The sequence below is a fragment of the Notechis scutatus genome, chromosome 3, assembly GCF_049901735.1.
Source record: "Notechis scutatus isolate UNSWTSFEM ecotype Mainland chromosome 3, rNotScu1.2, whole genome shotgun sequence".
NCBI classification, from domain to species: Eukaryota; Metazoa; Chordata; class Lepidosauria; order Squamata; family Elapidae; genus Notechis; species Notechis scutatus.
In genome coordinates, this window is record NC_142011.1 from 9,221,653 (window position 1) to 9,241,860 (window position 20,208).

The following is a 20,208-nucleotide window of genomic DNA, read 5'->3' on the forward strand; positions in this document are numbered from 1 at the left end:
AGTTGAGCCCCAAATTTGTATCACTAAGCAAAATGGTTGTTGAGTTTTGCTCCAGTTTACTACTTTTCTTCTCACCATTGTTAAGTGAATCACCGCGTTTGTTAAGTTGGCAACACGGTTGTTAAGTGAATCTGGCTTTTCTATTGACTTGATTAGTCAGAGGGTCGTAAGAAGTGACCCGCTGCCCACTTCTACTATCCACGAAGTCAGCTCAAAGCAGCGTCAAAAGAAATCGGAAAGAATTTTGCAACCCTCCTGAAAACGAAGCAGAAAAATGGAAACCTCTCGCAAAGAGGACAAAATATTTCAGAAAATCCAAGGTGTGTTTCAGCCCAGCATTGGGGCAGAAAGCAAATAGAGAGAACAGGGATCCCTTACCCTTCTTCTATTCCCACAAAATCAGCTCAAAGCATCGCCAAGAGAAATTGGAAAGAATTTTTCAACTATGATAGATAGAATAACCGTATTGTCACTTTGAACATAACATTAATCAGCAAACATTAGAATGAAATTTCATTGCATCCAGCTCTCAAAGGGTCACCATTTCTCCAAGATACATTACACAAACTATTTTGAGAATGAGGCAGAAAAACAGAAGCCTCTAGCAAAGAGGTATTGGAAGAAATATCCTTCTGGGTTCAGTTCCAAGTGGGGAAGAAAGACACTGGAAACATGGTGACTGCTTGGAAAGATGGTTTATTGATGAACAGGATGGGATGCTGGACAGTAAAGGGAAGAGATGCTGAGAACCCCTGGGTTTTATACCCTCTCTGGCTTTGAACGTCCTGGGGCACAGGAAGAGTGTCCTGATTGGTTGCTGTCAGAGGTCATAGCTAGCTTTGTAGGTTGTCTGTGTGCGAAGTTTGGTTGAAACTTGATGGTTGGTGCAATGAAGGGCAATTCAATGGCTCTGCCTGAAGGAGGTAGATCTTTGTTATGTAGAATAGATTGGCCCAGGCCTTAATGGTCCGTTAGCAAAGGGGTGTGTGTGTGTGTGGAGGGGGCTGAGTTTCTGCCTCTCTGAGTTCCTACTTCTCTTTTAGGGGAAATATTCTGCCTTTTTAATATATCCTAAAATGTTTCATTTTTCTAAGAGAGGGGTGGGTTTTAACTTCCAACACACAACTTTTCAGAAAATTCAGGGTGTGTTTCAGCCCAGCATTGGGGCAGAAATCAAGTAGAAAGAACAGGGGTCCCCAGTCCCTCTTCTACTCCCACAAAGTCAGCTCAAAGCATCGCCAAGAGAAATTGGAAAGAATTTTTCAATTACCTCGAGATCGAGGCAGAAAAAAACAACAACAGACCCCTCTTGCCTAGAGGATACAACTTTTCAGAAAAAATCCAAGGTGGGTTTTCGCCCAGCTTTGCAGCAGAAGCAAATAGGAAGAACAGCGAATAAGTCAGAGAAGAGTCTTGTCAGAGCCTTGCAGAAATTTAGCTAAGGCTGTGCAGAATTAAGGAGATTTCCAGTTGGAGGGTTTGCAATTTCCCCACCGGGAACGCATCAGCCACCTCCCGCTGCAGACATCCGGGCCTCTGTAAAAGGATTCAGCGCAGGCACCAAGAATTTTAATCGAACCCAATTGTGCCTTGCGACGGCTTGTTGCAAAACACTTACGGCCTGACAAAATGTCACAGCTCTTAAAATACCACATGAGCGCCAACAATAGCATTGTTTTGGGGGCGAAGAAACCGAAGGGTTTATGCCACAGAAAATTAGGCAGTGCTTCCGAAATTAGTAGCTTGTGTGTGTTCACCAACCTCTCATTATTATCCTTTGCAGAAGTTCGGTTTTTTTTCCCCCTCGGGGAAATGCAGGGATGATGATAACTCTAATTTCCCCACTCTTCAACCCTGCCCGGTGGAAATCCAAGTGAGACATAAGCACATCAGGCCCTCCCACAAACTCTTCGGATTTCATCTGAGCGATTGAGAGCGGCAGAGAAAGCAAAACACGATATTCTCTGTAGGGCTTTCCGGGTTCCAAATGGAAAAGATTTGCAGGAGAACAGGAAAAATCGGGATGTAGACCGGGAGCGTCCAACAGGGGTGGGATTCAAATTTTGTAACAACCAGACCTGTAGGCGTGGCTAGGTGGATGTGGCCATGTGACTGGGTGGCTGTGACTTCTTCTTCTTTTTTGGCAGCAACCCCCTTTTTTGGGGGGGGGGCTTCTGGGCCTCAGGGAAGCCTCCTGGAGGGTGTTTTTGCTCCCAGAAGGCTTCCCTGGGGCTCAAGAAGGAAAAAAATGGAGGGGAGGGGAGTTGCTGTGCCCCCTCCATTTTTTGCCTTCCTGGGCCTCAGGGAAGCCTCCTGGGCGAAGCAGTAAGTAAGCGAGTGGAATCCCGGCACAGCTGATCATGGGAACAGCTGATTGTCGGAAGGGGGAAAAAAGAAATACCTTAAGGACTGACTGGGTGGGGAAGAAGCAGTCCGCGATGTCAGGCATGTGCGCTATGTGGTGCATGCATGATAAGGACTGACTGGGCAGGGAGGGGAGGGACGGGCGGAGAGAGGCGGGGCCAGTCAGGTGCACGATTTCCGGTTCTCTGAACTGCGCAGAATAATAACCAGGTCTATAGAACCGGTCTGAACCGGTAGAATCCCACCCCTGATGTCAAACTCAAGGCCCGCAGGCCAGGTCTGGCAAATGGGGTTCTTTAATCCAGGTCGTGGGGCCACCCTGGAAATATCAAAGGACTGGCCCGCGGTGTCTCTGGGGACTAAAATGGGCTGCGTGCAGCCCACCCCCCTTGTTTTCACCCTCCATGGCCTGCAACACTCGGCTGGCTGAAAATGGACCAAAAAATGGAGCCAAAAATGGTCTGAAAAAGGGCTGAAAAACAGGCTGAAAACTACAATGCTGATTCCCCCCTCAAAGAAATCCAGTTTGACACCCCTGATCTAGACAATTTCTTCTCTCAAATCAAGATGGTTGCATGGAGAAATGATTTTTACAGGACATCCTCGACTTATGGCAGCCGCTTAGCGATGGTTCAAAGTTAGGACAGGTTTCCCTTATGGTACTTATGGCCCAGTTTCAAAGTAATGACAGCCCACTCACTGGCCCGTATTTAGGGATGTTTCCAGCATCCTCTGGTCACGCGACCACGTTTTACGATATGTTTGCCAAACAAGAGCATTTGCTTCCAATTTTTGGCAAAAAACACTTCATAGTGAACTTGTCAACTCATAAAACTTTGAAGTTTTTTGAAGTTTGGCTCGAGCATTATGATTTAATTAGGGCGATTGCTGGCATCCTGACAGCACTATTGGTTTGCTTAATAACTACAATGTTTGCTTTAGGACAGCTGTAGAAAGGTCATAAAGTCAGGTCAGTCATGTGGGTGGCCCATTTTACAATTATCACATTTTATGACTGTAATGGCCATTATGATCATTAAGACAAGGATTACCTATATTGCAGTCTGACCTGTATTTGATAGGTATCTTCCAATATCGGGGACAAATCCATTCAATCAAGAGAGACAATTTGGTCTAGTGGTTAAGGCACCAGGCTAAAAAGCAGGAGGCCATGAGTTCAAGTCTTGTCTTAGTCATGAAAGCTTACTGTATGACTTGGGGCCAATCACCAGGAGATAGTGAGTTCTAGTCCAACCTTAGGCATGAAAGCTGATTAGGTGACTTTGGGCCAATCAACAGGAAACAGTGAGTTCTAGTCCCACCTTAGGTACCGTGTTTCTCCAACAATACGGCCTCCACCAATAGGAAGACCCAGCATGTTTTCTAGGCATAAAATCAAATTAAGCCCCTCCCCCCAAATTTAGGCCTAGTTTAAAACATGCAAAATAGGGGGAAGGGTGGGGGGACTTGCCATTTGGAGTGCTGTTGGAGCTGCCACCGCCGTTTGGAGTGCCGTTGGAGCTGCTGCCGCCGTTTGGAATGCCGTTGGAGCTGCTGCCGCCGTTTGGAGCTGCCTCTGCCGTTTGGAGCTGCCTCTGCCGTTTGGAGCTGCCGCCGCCGTTTGGAGTGCTGCCGTCACGTTTGGAGCTGCCGCTTCCGTGTTTGGAGCTGCCGCCGTGTTTGGAGTGGCGGTGGTGCTCCAAACAGCGGCAGTGCTCCAAACGCGGAAGCGGCAGCTTCAAACGGCGGCAGCGGCTCCAAACGGCAGAGGCAGCTCCAAACGGCGGCGGCAGTTCTGCTTCCGTGTTTGGAGCTGCCTCTGCCGTTTGGAGCCGCCGCCGCCGTTTGGAGTGCCGCCGTCACGTTTGGAGCTGCCGCTTCCGTGTTTGGAGCTGCCACCGTGTTTGGAGTGGCGGTGGTGCTCCAAACAGCGGCAGTGCTCCAAACGCGGAAGCGGCAGCTTCAAACGGCAGCGGCGGCTCCAAACGGCAGAGGCAGCTCCAAACGGCAGAGGCAGCTCCAAACGGCGGCAGCAGCTCCAACGGCACTCCAAACAGCAGCGGAATGGGCAGAAGGGAAAGCAACAGCGGCAGGTGCCAAAGGTCTTGGGTCTGCAGCAAAGGTGTTTGGTGGGAGTAGGGAGCTCTCTGCGCTTCGCCATGATCGCCCGTTAGGAGCGGCTGGTGGCGAGGCTGCCCGCGGGGCGCTCTAGATGAGGATGAAAGGGGGGAAATTAAGTTACCCCCGAAAAGACGGCCTAGCCGTTTTTTCGGGGCTCAAAAAAAAATAAGGCCCGGCCTTATTATGTGAGAAACACGGTATGAAAGCCAATTGGGTGACTTTGGGCCAATTACCAAAAGATTCCTGAAAGTTTTAATGACAAATGTTGGATACAAAATTCTCATTTACAAAATTGTTTCTTTAGTGGTGGAGAATAGAGGAGATATCAGTTGGTTTTTTTACTTCCTTTTCTGTTTGGCTGCCTCAAAGCACATAAAAAGATTAAAAAGAAATAATCTTTTGTTCTGCTTTTTACCTAGAGTAGTAATTTCTCTCTCTTTTGTTATCGAGATATAGAAATAATATGTATTCTTGCCTGTTGTTTGTGTCTTCTCATTTTTGCCTGCCTTTTGCCCTGTTCTGATATTCAGCTGTTTTTGATGTTTGATGATGTTTAATAAGTACACACCAGCCTACATTTTTTTTTACCAGCTGAACTGCTTTGATTGAGAGTATTTTGGATACAAACTGAACGGGGAATTTTCCACAGTAATTTGTCAGCAAAAATATTATGGGCCCATGAAGGGTTTTCTGCCTTCTGCACAGAGGTGGATTTGAAGCTGTACAGATGCAGATAGATAACTCAACAAGATGTCCATAACATTTATTGGTTCATCAGGTATCCTCATAACTCACGTTTGTGATGAAGTTCTTCTTTAATGACCAATCCTTTGTATATCTGCTTTTTAGTAAAAGATGGTTATCTCCTAACCCATCTCGTAGCGATAGAAAGAAGCTGCCATGAGTTAGAGAGTTCAGGCAAAAGTGAGGAAAACTCCCCCAACCCATCAAGGATCAAACTAGTGACCAATCGGGATTGCAGTTGTGGCCACGTGACATGGACTACGTTTCCCAGGATACCTTTAACTACATTTACCATGATGCATTCCCTTAAGGGGAGAGCTCATAATTCCTAAGTAACTATCCAATTCCCATAGACTGGCTGGGACAGCACAAAGGGAATAGAGCTAAATTCTGATCACCCATTGAATCCTAAAGAAAATTTGGTCTAACGGCTAAGACACAAGGCTAGAAGCCAGAAGACTTTGAGTTCTAATCCTGCCTTAGGCATGAAAACTAGTTGAGTGACTTTGGATCAATCACCAGGGAATGGTGAGTTCTAGTCCCAATTTAGGCATGAAAGCTACTGATTGACTTTGGCCAATCACTAAGAGTTGGTGAGTTCTAGTCCTTCCTAAGGCATGAAAGCTGGGCCAATCACTAGGCGATAGTGAGTTCTAGTGCTACCTTAGGCATGAAAGCAGCTGGGTGACTTTGAGCCAGTCATTTTCTCAGAGTCCAAATTTGAAAGATGATATGTCCAACTTGGTTTTAAAAATAGACAGCGTACATTAGTGTTCCCCAATCTTGGCAAATTGAAAAGTGAGTGGATTTCAACTCCCAGAATTCTCAGTAATGGCTATTCTCATTGTGGAATTCTGAGATTTTTGAGACGGAGGGAGGGAGGGAGGGGGAGAGAGAGATTTAGCTATCATCTGATAGATAGATGATAGATATAAAAGTTATAAATAGATGGATAAATAGATAGATGATAGATAGATATAAATAGGTGGATAGATGATAGATAGATAAATAGATATAAATAGATGGATAGCTAGATAGATGATAGATAGATAGATAATGATAGATAGATATACAAATATAAATAGATAATGATAAAGATATAAAAGATGTAGATAGATATAGTTAGATAGGTGATAGATCTAAAAGATGTAAATAGATGATACAATAGATATAAAGGGGATATCTATATTTATATCTATATATCTACATCTACAGATATAGATACAATATATATAGATATATGGATGGATGGGTGGATGAAAAGATAGATAGATAGATAGCAGACAGACAGACAGACAGACAGACAGACAGATAGATAGATAGACAGACAGACAGGTGATAGATAGATAAATAAGATAGATATATAATAAAAAGATAGACAAGAGAGAGATAAATCCCTGTCTGTCTCTTTCATATCTTGCTTGCCTTTCATCCTGTTTCACCAGTAACTGGTTTTTGATGTTTTCCAATGTTTAATAAATAAACATCAACCTACATTTCCACAGGCTGAACTGAGTGGTGGGTGCATTAAGCACCAAGCTAGCTTTACGACAATGCACTTACTCTGATCTTGGTACTGAGGTGGGCTATAGGGAATGTGCCAGGGGCAAACTAAACTGCAAAATATCCTCATTAATTTTCCAAAAATGAGAAGTGCAGCAAGACGCATTCTCGGCTTACAATGAGCCCCTGAATTTTACAGAAAAACTCCAAAGGACGTGTACAACGCTTCCCTAATTCCCTGTGAAAGTGATCTGTTGTTTCTTTGATTGCAGGATACGGAGGGAAGGAATATTCAGAGCTCGCACCAGAACCCGGTTAGCAAATCAATTAATTTGGGAGTTTGCAGATTATTTTGAAACGCTGTATTAATTAATCACAATCCCAACTGCATTTGCACAACAAGCTCCTCTCGGTCAGGGTCAAATTTGATTAGACTTTAGTGGTTTAGGATGTGATGTAAATACATTTTCTGGTTAATAGAGATACCCTGTTTCCCTGAAAATACGACCTACCCTGAAAGTAAGTAGTTCCTGGCTTGATTTTTACACGTATGCCCAGTATAAGTCCTACCCTACCCCAAAATAAGCCCTACTTAAGATCCTGCCCACTCCAGAGTGCACAGGTAAAAATTAAGCTAGGGTCGGGATACAGGGTGTGGAGCTGCCCTACTACTTACCTTTGGACAGTTGTAACCAGGCCTCGCACACCCCAACACCTGCCTTGCCGGTCCATTTCTTCTGCAGCTGGTGAGGCTGGCAAGGCTTTCCTGAAGGCCTCTGTAGCTGATCACAAAGCTCTGGATCGATCCAGAGATCTGTTATCTGCTGTAGAGTCCTTCAGGAAAGCCTTGCTGGCTACAGAAGAAGGAGTTCCTGAAGACCTCTGACAGCAAAAAAGGAGGCCGGGGGCGACGCACGCAAGTGAGGTTAGTCAGTGGATGGCATCCCTCCAAAAATAAGACCTGGTGCCTTTTTTTGGTGGCAAAACAATATAAGATAGGGTCTTATTTTCAGGGAAACAGGGTAGTCCCTGACTTATAATCACAATTGGGACCAAAATTTCCATTGCTAAGCCAGTTGGTGGTTCAGGGAGTCATGCTTGTTTTTGCCACCATTGCCATTTTTTTTGCCACTGTTGTTAAGCAAATCAGTGCTGTTGTTATGTGAATCACATAGTCATTAAATGAATCCCGCTTCTTCCATTGACTTTGCTTGTTGGAAGCTGGCTGGGAAAGTCACAAATGGTGACCACGTGACCCCTGGATACTTCAACTGGCATAAATACCACACATTCAAGTAGCCACACATTCAAATTTTGATCATGTGACCATGGGGATGTTGCAACAGTCTTAAAAGCAAGGACTGGTTGTTAAATCCCCTTTTTCAGTGCTGTTGTAACTTTGAATGATCGCTAACTAAATAGTTATAAGTTTGAGGACCACCTATAACCATGCCTGAAATACAGCATCCAGTTTTGGTCACCACATTACAAAAAAGATGCTGAGACTTTGGGAAAAATGTAGAGAAGAGCAACTAAGGTGATTAAAGGCCTGGAGATGAAAACATATGAAGAACGGTTGCAGGATTTGGGTTCGGCTAGTCTAGAGAAAAAAAGAACTAGGGGGGAAAATTATAGCAGTATTCCAGTATTTGAGGGGCTGCCACAAAGAGGAGGGGGTCCAACGTATTTTCCAAAGCATCAGAAGGCAGGACGAGAAGCAATGGATAGAAACTAATCAAGGAGAGAAGCAACCTAGAAATAAGGAGGAATTTCTTAAGAGTTAGAACAATCAACTAATGGAATAACTTGCCTTCAGAAGTTGTGGGTACTTCATTATCACTGGAGTTTTTAAGAAGAGATTGGACAGCCACTTGTCTGAAATAGTATAGGGTCTCCTACTTGAATAGGGGGTTGGACTAGAAGACCTCCAATGTCCCTACCAACTCTTCCCTTCCCTTCCCTCTCCTCTCCTCTCCTCTCCTCTTCCCTTCCCTTCCCTTCCCTTCCATCTTCTCCTCTCCTCCTCCTCCTCCTCCCTCCTCCTCCTCCCTCCTCCTCCTCTCCCCTTCCCTTCCATCCTCCTCCTCCTCCTCCTCCTCTTCTCTTCTCTTCTCTTCTCTTCTCTTCTCTTCTCTTCTCTTCTCTTCTCCTCTCCTCTCCTCTCCTCTCCTCTCCTCTCTTCTTTTCTCCTCCCTTCCCTTCCCTTCCCTTCCCTTCCATTTGGTGGACCAAATAATGCAGACTCAGAAAATAGGGTTAATTCAGTTAATTCAGATTAAATGTAAGTACAAACACAGCCTTGGGGTAGTATAAAGGCTAACATTTGTTGTTTTAAAACCCAAATCTGTGCTTCTTCTAAAGATCCTTGTGGGCCGAAAGGGGGGCTATAAATAGCCTTCGCAGCAACAACACTTTATCCACATCCAGGCTTGTCGTGTGAGAACCCGGTGTAAATAAAATCTGTTCAAATTCTGATGCTCCTTACAGGCTAATTCTAGAGATTCTAAAAGGGGAAAAGAAAAAGAGAAACAGCATTTTGAAACGATTAAGTGAACTTAATTGGAAAGTGTTCAGTGCAAAACCAGGGATTCTTGCAGAGAAGCTTTCTTGCAACAAACCATCCACAAACCTGATATTCCTGTAACGAAATCTCAGCAAGAAAAGCAAGTTTGCGGGGACACTGAGTGCCTAACCCTGACATTTTTTTTTAAATGAGAATATTTGATCCAAAGATTGCATGATTCCTATTTACAAGTTATATGGCCTTTGCTGTCTCAATGACATAATGTTTTGGTAAACTGTTATTCTAGTCTATTTTGTTCTGTTCTGTTCTGTTCTCTACTCTATTCCATTCTATTCTATTATTTTCTGTTCTATTCTGTTCTTTCTGTTCTCTACTTCATTCTATTCTATTCTATTCTATTCTATTCTATTCTATTCTATTCTATTCTATTCTATTCTATTCTATTCTATTCTATTCTATTCTATTCTTCTATTCTATTCTATTCTATTCTATTCTTTCTATTCTATTCTATTCTAATTCTAAATTCTATTCTCTTCTATTCTAAATTCTATTCTATTCTATTCTATTCTAAATTCTATTCTATTCTTTTCTAAATTCTATCCTATTCTATTCTATTCTATTCTAAAGTCTATTCTATTCTATTCTATTCTATTCTATTCTATTCTATTCTATTCTATTCTATTCTAAAGTCTATTCTATTCTAAATTCTATTCTATTCTATTCTAAATTCTATTCTATTCTAAATTCTATCCTACCCTACCTTATCCTATCCTATTATTCTATTCTCCTCTCCTCTCCTCTCTTCTATCATCTCCTTTATTCTATTCTATTCTATTCTATTCTATTCTATTCTATTCTATTCTATTCTATTCTATTCTCCAAAGCACCAGAAGGCAGGACAAGAAGCAAAGGATGGAAACTAACCAAGGACAGAAGCAACCTAGAACTAAGGAGGTGGAACACTGGGACAGTTTGCCACCAGAAGTTGTGGGTGCTCCATCACTGGAGGTCAGACAACCATTTGTGTGAAATGGTATAGGGTCTCCTGCTTGAGCAGATGTTAGTTTAGAAGACCTCCAAGGTCCCTTCCAACTCTGTTATTTTGTTATTCTCTTGCCATGGCTGTTAAGCAAATCACTGCTGCTATTAATTGAGCCGTGTGGTTGTTAAGCAAATCTGCCTCCTGCCATTGACTCTGCTTGTTGGAAGCTGGCTGCAAATGATGATCACACAATCCTGGGATACTGCAACCATTTAAATACCACGTATGCTGGTTGCCAACCACCTCAGTTTTGATCCTGTGACCGTGGGGATGCCGCGACGGTTGTAAGTGCGAGGAATTTATTTATTTTCAGTGCCGTTGTAACTTCACTAAGTGAAGTCACTAAGTGAATGGATGTAAGTTGAGGACTACCTGGATGTTGGGGTACTGAAATGGCTGCTTGAACCAGCTGTGCCTTTACCCTGTTTTGGAACACTTAGCCTTCTACAAGACATTCTTCGATTGTCATCACACGTGCCTCCCATCCCTGTCCTATTGTCCCCATTTATTCGTACCTATTTCCCGTATTCTTACTCATGTTTATACTTATACCTATTATCTTGTAAGCAATTGACAAATAAAATAAAATAAGATAATATAAGCACACTTTGTGGGGATTCGATCAGTCCATGAGATAACAAGCTAAGCATATTGGTTGAGTCTGCACTCAACCAGTTAAGCCACCCAATAATCCACCAAGCTTAGCAAATTCGCAGGCGTGCTGCTCTGTCTTCACCCAAGGTGGTTAAGGTGTAGTTCTAACTTATCAGGGGTGAAAAATAACAGCCACTAGATGGAAGTAAGAGTTAAGAGTTTTCTGTTTCTCTCTGTTGTCAATCCGAGGGTCATCTGGAGATTATAACTCAGATAAGGTCACCTTGGTTGGGTTGGAAGGCAGTTAGGGACTACGTTGGAAAAGATTGTGATGCTTCTCTGAAGGCAACCTGATCACAGCTTCAGGTCATCATTAGAGGTTCTATCATACATCCCACCACTAAAGAGGATGGGTCATTGAGAATGCAAGGAGTATACCTAATAAAGGAGAATATCTGTAGCTCGGGGTTGACATGATGGGGGTCCTTGGTGGTCTCTGAGCTTCATTGTTTTCTTGCAGATATTTCATTACTCAACTAGGTAACATCATCAGTGCTAGAAGGGAGGGGTGTTGTGGAGAGGAGGAGGAGGAGAAGGAGGAGGACTGTGGGGTCCTTGGTGCTCTCTGAACATGTGCGCGCCTTCCAGTTGATTTTCAGGCCTTTTTTGGCCTCCCAGAGGCTCGAGGGAAGCCTCTGCAGCCTTTGGAGGCCAAAAAACAGGCCCGTTTCATCACTTCCTGTATTTCCAGAAATACAGGAAGTGATGAAATGGGCCCGTTTTTTGGCCTCCAAAGGCTGCAGAGGCTTCCCTCGAGCCTCTGGGAGGCTGAAAAAGGCCTGAAAATCAGCTGGGAGGTGCAAGCATGCATAGTGGAGGTAAGGGAGTGGTGGGGGGATCGTGCACGCATGCGCTGGGGACGTGGGGGAGCTGCGCACATTGCCTTCTAGGTGCTGGCATGAGAGCGAGCATGCACGTGCAATATTCGGCACAGGAGCCCAAAAAGGTTAGTCACCACTGGGCTAGGCTATTACCATAGTAGAAGAATGAGACCTGAGACCTTCTATGGCTGGCTCTTTCCTCTAGAAGTGAGGAATTCCAAGGAGGTGGATGAATCTTACTCGTTGTAAGCCTCTTGTTATAGAAGCAGAGAGCAAACCACCTTCCCTTCCAGCACCGGTGTCTTTCAACCCTCACGTTACCTCATCATTGTGTCATTGGTTGCATCTTGGAATCTTCTTCAAACAGGTTTGCAGCGATGCACTGAGTTTTTTGACACCATCTATCACATCTGCAGGACATGTGACATTTTAGTGTCTTCCTGTCAGGTGCCAAGAATGAGACATAGATTTACTTCTGAATAGTTTCTTTATTGTAGACAGAATCTTGCCATTATCTGCCATACCTATAAAGATGCTATGTGAATTGCTAGGGAGGCTCCATCCTTGCTTTCTTCCTACTTACCAGTCAATCTAAGCTCTGCTCTATCTTTGCTCTCTGGGAAAGAGCCCCTCCCTCTTGTGAATCCAGACTACCTTCCACCACACTTAAGAGAGATTTTCTCTTCTGAGCAAGGCTTCCTGAGACGCCAATAAACACACATAAAATCCAAAACTCTTTTATTTTAGTTCAATGGCTGTGAATTATCATTCACAGTCCAGAATGAGTCTTAACTGGTTATAATTAGTCCCAGGAACATCTGCCAAAGTTCTTTGAGACGTCTGATAAGAACGCACCTTATCTGACTTGAAGTGCTGCCAATGACTAAAGTCCCAATTAATCTTTCCAAAACCAGAGAACAAATTCACCATGGAGCTTTCAGAGTCCAAACCGATCAGAGCGAATGACGTTGCTTCCTGCAAAGATTTTCCTACCTTTGCACTTCTTTAATATCTTATTAGAAGGGCAATCACCTCCAAGCCTTATTCCTGAGTCACCCCTTTTGTCTTAGCTGCTCTTGCCTTCTGGCAGCTCTGCGCATATGCATACTGGGAACAGGCTCCCCTTGTTCCTCTGCCTCACTGCTGCCAGATTCTGGAGGCTCTGGAGTCAGCACCCTACTCCCAGATGGTCTTGGCCCCATCTCTACATCGGACACAGGACCCTCGTCCGAGTCCGCCCCAGACTCCTGGACTGGTCCCTGTTCTTCCCCACTGTCCAATTCCGCTGCCATTTGCACAGGCTGCAGGCAAACCACAAGATGTTCAACCACTGTTGTGATCCCTGCTTGACATTTTTGAGATAATCTAAGTCACTAGCAGGTGAACCATACCAAGTGCCTCTGAGCACTAAATAGGTCCCTGCACATTTCCTTTTTTTTAAATTATGAGGTGGATTTGTTTGGAAGTGAGCTGCTTGAGAAGGCTGGACACCAAAGTTAGCCATCGTTGGGAAGAAGAGTTGCAGAAAAGGCTAAGAGAGGGTCAACCAACATTCTGCAAGGCAGCCTTGGTGTTTATGTTTATTTGGAGAAAATATGCTTGCAAACCTCCTCTCATCCCTTCTAGTAACGTCTCATTTTCTCTGAGCATTTTAAATGCATTCATTGCATTTTAAATACTTCCTTGATTTTAGCAGCCTGCTGAAATTCAGCTGGGATTCATTCGGAGAAAGAAGTGAAAGGCAAATTGTGTTAATGCAAAGTTGTGCTCAGGTAAATGTGGGAAAGAAAACAGAAGGCACTAGAAGCCTTCCTTCCTTCTCTCCCTCCCTCCCTCCCACCTTCCTTCCTTCTCTCCCTCCCTCTCTCCGTCCCTCCTTCCTTCCTTTTTTCAATTGTCTCCCTCCCTCTCAGCCTCCCTCCCTCCCTTCTTTCCCTCCCTCCCTCCCTCCTTGTTTTCAATTGTATCCCTCCATTTCAGCCTCCCTCCCTTCCTTCTCTCCCTCCCTCCCTCTCAGCCTCCCCTTCCTTCTCTCCCTCCCTCTCAGCCTCCCTCCTTCCCTTCCTTCTCTCCCTCCCTCTCAGCCTCCCTCCCTCCCTTGTTTTCAATTGTCTCCCCAGAAAAAAACACAGTGTTCTCTAGTATCGAATCTATTTCACATTCTGACAGCTGATTGAAGCCAAGAATCTGAATGGCCCCAATGGAGTTTTTTTAACAATGCCAATAGCAATATGCTATATTTACCTGAACTCAGTAGGATTTCCCCACAGTGGCCATTTACATATATATAAACCACACTTTTGGATTGTTGCAAAAAAACAAAACAAAACCCAGAGGAACTCTTGCTGAGTTCAAGGGTTGAGTTTGACCTCAGGCCATTTTTTTTTTTAACTATTAGGACGTTTCTCTTAATACCTGAATATATTTCTGATGGTCTTTAATTGTTTCCCTTGGTTGTGAGGCAGGATTCCGTATATATAAATTTGAAAGTCTTCTCACCTAATCCCTCTTAGGGAAATAGTATTTTTAAAATCCTCTAAAATTTTCCATCTAAATAGAACCTGCCTTAGCAGGGATCATGACTGTCTATTCATATCTATTTTTTTCTGCACAATAGCAGAATATAATATATGAATGACATGTTTTATGGGAATGTTAAAAAATGGTAAACAACCATTGAGGATTGATGTTTTTAAAGGATCTTTTTAAAAAATAGAACCTCTCTCTGATAAACAAATCCCCACATATTGGAAGATTCTCCTGCTAAAGCAGGTATAATAATGGACTGAATTTATAATCAACTGCACTTGTGTAAATCCACTGTTCACTGCCTAAATCAACGTTTGTCTGCCTTGGCTACTTTAAGATATGTGCACTTCAACTCCCAGACTCCCACAACCGGTCCTGCTGGCTGGGGATTTCTGGGAGTTGAAGTTCACCTATGCTGATGGGATTTCAAGTTCACCCATGCTGACTGGGGAATTCTGGGAGCTGAAGTCTACCTATGCTGATGGGATTTCTGGGATTTGAAGTCCACCCATGCTGACTGGGGAATTCTGGGAGCTGAAGTCCACCCATGCTGACTGGGGAATTCTGGGAGTTGAAGTCCACCTGACTGGGGAATTCTGGGAGTGGAAGTTCACACCCATGCTGACTGGGGAATTCTGGGAGTTGAAGTCCACCTGACTGGGGAATTCTGGGAGTGGAAGTTCACCCATGCTGACTAGGGAATTCTGGGAGTGGAAGTTCACCCATGCTGACTGGGGAATTCTGGGAGTTGAAGTCCACAAATGTTGACTGCGTTATTCTGGGATTTGAAGTCTGCCCTTGGTTGGCTGGGGAAGTCCATCAATGACTGTCTGGGGGGCGGGGATGGAATTCTGGGAGTTGGTCCACACCTCTTAAAGTGGCCACAATTGAGAAACGCTGGCTTAGATGTTCTGGCCAGATTGAATTATATTGTATTTAGTATATTTCTGATAAACACTGTGATAATATTCTGGACAAGAAGAGAAACAGTTGTCAGTTCTCTAAGTCTTCCTTGGCGGTAGAGGTGATTCTTTTCTACTGTAATTCCACCTGTGTTAGGCAAAAGTGTGAGACAGCAACATTTTTACATGCCTGGGTTGTGGCAGTTGGGTTACCTTAATTGTTGCTCTTGATAACACCCTGGGGAGGGAGGGGTGAGCAAAACAGGATTGTATTTATTAGGGCAAAGCCACGGCCATCTGCCAGTTTTTACTGCCCTGATGCTTTGCCTCTGTTTCTCTCTTCCACCGGAATGGTTACAATGGGAGATCTCGCAGCCGACTGGAACATTCAATAGCCTCACGATTATTTCAGTGAAACTTAAGTGCTAACATGGCAATTGGAGACTGACTAGTCCAGGATGAAAGAGCAGTAAAAACGAGCAGAGCCTATCCAAAGAGAAAGGGAACAACACAGCATGTTGTTTTCAAGTTTTACATTTAGAGAAGCGTGGTCACTTCTGAGAATTCAGGAAGAATGGAGAGGAGGAACACTAAGTGATATTTTTTAAAAAGTTTTCTTTAATCTTGTGGAGGCGAACTAGAAGTCTCAAGGACGCGGAAGACTGAAGAATGACTAAAGAATAAAAGTGTAGTGTGTATATGTGTTTGTGTGTGTGTGTGTGTGTGTTACTAACAGCCATTCCTCATTTTCAAATGTTCTTCCACTAGCATTTTGAGGAATACTTCTATGCGGAGGCAAAGAAACCCAAATGTCTTTCATTGCTGTTATATCTAAACATATACGCGTTCTGGTTGAATTTATAAAAAGGCCATATGCCTATATACAGTTCTGCGTTCTTTACTGCATGTACCGTTTTTAATTCTTTCCGGCCTTATGGAGTGTTGGAAGCAAATGACGCAAAAGAGCCTCAGAACAATATCCATCTGTCTGTCCATCAGCAGGTTAACGCTCTAAACATTGAACAGAAGCAAATTTAGTTCCAGGAGAGAGGACAGGGGCTTCAAAAGAGAGAGAGAGAGAGAGAGAGCAAGCAAAAGAAAGAAAGAAAGATGGAAGGATGGAAGGGAGGGAGGGAGGTAAGGAAGGAAGGATGGAAGGAAGGAAGGAAAGAAAGAAAAAGAAAGAAAGAGGAAGGAAGGAAGGAAGGAAGGAAGGAAGGAAGGAAGGAAGGAAGGAAGGAAAGAAAGAAAGAAAGAAAGAAAGAAAGAAAGAAAGAAAGAAAGAAAGAAAGAAAGAAAGAAAAAGAGAAAGAGGAAGGAAGAAGAAAGAAAGAAAGAAAGAAAGAAAGAAAGAAAGAAAGAAAGAAAGAAAGAAAGAAAGAAAGAAAGAAAGAAAGAAAGAAAGAAAGAAAGAAAGAGAAAGATGGAAGGATGGAAGGGAGGGAGGGAGGTAAGGAAGGAAGGATGGAAGGAAGGAAAGAAAGAAAAAAAAGAAAGAGGAAGGAAGGAAAGAAAGAAAGAAAGAGGAAGGAAGCAGAGAAGAAAGAGAAAGAAAGAAAGAAAGAAAGAAAGAGGAAGGAAGCAGAGAAGAAAGAGAAAGAAAGAAAGAAAAAAGAAAGAAAAGAAAGAAAGAAAGAAAGAAAGAAAGAAAGAAAGAAAGAAAGAAAGAAAGAAAGAAAGAAAGAAAGAGGGAAGTATCCACAATATGGACAAAGCAGTTGGGCAGTGGCTCAAAGTGTTGCTAATTCTTCCATTCTTAATGCTTGTTAGACTTCTGCATCACTGGTCATTAAGGAGGGGAAGGAAAAGAGGAGGAGAAAGAGGAGGAATAAGAAGAAGAGGAAGAGGAGGAGGAATGGGAAGAGGAGGAGAAGAAAGAATAAGAGGAGGAGGAGGAGAATAAAGAAAAGGAAGAGGAAGAGGAGGAGAAAGAAGAAGAGAAAAAGGAGGAGGAAGAGGAAGAGGAAGAGGAAGAATAAGAGGAAGAGGAGAAGAAGAAAGAAGAAGAGGAAGAAGAGGAAGGGGAACAGGTGGAATAAGCAGAAAAGGAGGAGGAGGAAGAATAAGAGGAGGAGGAAGAGGAGGAGGAAGAGGAGGAAGGAGAAGAGGAGTTGGAGAAGGAGAAAGAATAAGAGGAAGAGGAGAAGCTTGGGTACTGGACAATGGCCAAAGGTGAAATCTGGGGGCACTTTGTGGAAATCAAATAGAGGAATAATCATGTTTTTTGTTTGATGTCAGAATATCACAGAATATCATTTTTTCCCCTGAATATCACAATTATGGCTAGATTGCAGCAAAGGCAAACAAAGATTGCAGCAAAGGCAAAGCCATCCAAGTTGCATTTTTGGAACAGGAAAACTTCATTTTATTAGTTTTCAGTAAGCACGTCTGAGGGGATGAGTAAAAACACCCTAAAAAGCAAAGCCAAAATGGCTGCCATAACCACATGATCCAAGCCCCACCCCTTTTTTACATCATTGTGATTTGTGTAAAAACAAGCAAGACTTTGTATGGCCATGGAGGCCCTCTTGAATTCTTCATATACCCCCCCCACCCCAATTTTTAGAATTGATTTGAAGTGGTATGAAATCTGCAAGGTCAACTTCTCTGAAGGGAAGATTTTGAGGGGAAAAAAGATACCCTTAAAGAGAATAAAAGATATATAATAAATTGTAGGAATAGCACAGCAACACTTCAGTTAGAACGAGTACCCCTATTTTAAGTAGTATACAAACCTCTTCCTTTAGTTTAAAGGAAAGCATTCTCGGAGATTTGTCTTAAAAATAAAAATTAAACCATCAAATGGGATATATATAAATTTCTCTCACTCTCTATCCATGCACAGGCGTACACCACATGCGGCATGGAAGGTTAAAAAAAAATACAACCGATAGAATCAAAATACTGTTGCTTTTAATTTATAAGCAGGAAGGTGATAATACAATATTTATTTTGGCCATGAGCCATAACAGAGCTAACGAATATGTTAGCATGAAAAATCACATTCAAAACAGCATTTGCATGGATACATACATGCATTAATAAAACATCAGGATATAACAAGAACGATGATTAGATAAGCAAGATGCAAGTTGTCAGAATATACACAGTCAATCAATAAAACTATCATATACAAAGGGAAAATATATCTGCACAACACCATGCGGGCAGATGCTATTGGTTCAGGTATATAATTGTTATTACAGTAGGCCTCAGCTTACAACAGTTTATTTAATGACTGCTTGAAGTTACATCGGCACTAAAAAAAGTGACTTATGACCGTTTCTCACACTTATGACCTTTGCTGCATTTCCCATGGTCCCATGATCAAAATTCAGACACTTGGCAACTGACTCATACTTATGACAGTTGCAGTGTCCCAGGAGTCATGTGATCCCCTTTTGTGACCTTCTGTGATGACCCGGGGTGTGGCACAAAAGCAACAAAGTCACAAAAGTAGATAAAGTGCCTTTGATTCCACCAACTTGGCCCCCAATGTCCAGTTATCCTCAGCTGGAGAAAAAACTCTCCCAAGAACAGTTTTTAAAGGGAAGAAATTTAGTCCAAACCCAAAGTACATCTAAATTATAAATAAAAACCAACACAAACCACAGCTGCAGCAATTAACAAGGCAGCGCAGGATAAGGAATTGCAAAACTCAAAAGATAATGAAACACACACAGTTGGGAGGATGCCAGAACCTGGATAAGACTTGACAAACAAAGATGATCCATGCTTTGCTTCCAGCAAGGTGCTGTGCGCAAACAACCTTTATATCCTGTTTTCCTAGCTGCAGCTAATGAAGGAAATCAGGGCCTTTTTCTCCCCCGTAACCCATGTTGCTCCCTTCTCTGTTCCTCCCTGTGTGCCCTAGGATGAAGTGGGGGTGAGCCTGGGTTGTTCCTCTGAATGCCCAGCCGGCCTGTGCCCTTCCCCAGTTTCCTCCACAACCTCCGGAGCCACACTCCCACTCCCTGTCAGCTGTTCAATCTCCCCCTTGGAATCAGATTCCAACAGGGGCATGACACTTTCTGAAAAGCAAAGTTAATGAGGAAGCCAGATTCACTTAACCATCGTGTTACTAACTTAACAACTGCAGCAGTTTGCCTAACAGTTGTGGCAAGAAAGGTCATAAAATGGAGCAAAACTCACCTAACAAATGTCCCACTTAGCAACAAAAAAAAATTGGGCGCAATTGGGCTCGTAAGTCAAGGGAAACCTGTATTTTATATTTTGCTCTTTTAAAGTTGCATTCTGCTGGCTTGATCAAAGAACAGAGTTGGACCAAGAGCTGGAATGGGTGCCCACAACAATGGGGAAAATACAAGCCTGCACAATGTGGAGAAGATGGAACTTCACAAAGGAACAAAATCCTACCACAATCCTAGAGTATAAGATTATGTAGTATGCATATAATATAAAATGGGAGCCAGTGGTGGGATTCAAATTTTTTTTACTACCGGTTCTGTGGAGGTGGCTTGGTGGGCATGACCATGTGATGGGTGGGCGTGGCTCCTTTTTATTTTGCTTTTTTGCAGCCCCCACCTGTTTTTGGGGCCTTCTGGGCCTCAGAGGAGCCTCTTGTGGGGCGGGGGTGTTTTTGCTCTCTTAAGGCTCCTCTGGGGCTCGGGAAGAAAAGGAACAGAGCATGGGAGGGGCACGCAGCACCCCTCCAAGCTCCGTTTTGGGAGCTTCCTGGCCTCAGAAAAGCCTCTGGGGGTGGGGGGGCATTTTTGCTCCCCTAAAACTCATCTGAAGCTCAGGAAGGCAAAAAATGGAGGGGGGGGCTGAGCCATTTTTTGCCCTCCTGGGCCTCAGCAAGGGGGATCCTGGCACAGCTGATCTAGGTACAGCTGATGGTCAGGAGAGAGAGAGAAAAAAAAGAAATATTTAGGTGAACGTCAGGTGGGCGGGGTGAGCGAGCATCGGACGGGAGGGCAACCGGGTCAGGGGCGTGGCCAGCCAGAACTTACTACCGGTTCGGCGAGCCGTGCTAAATTCTTG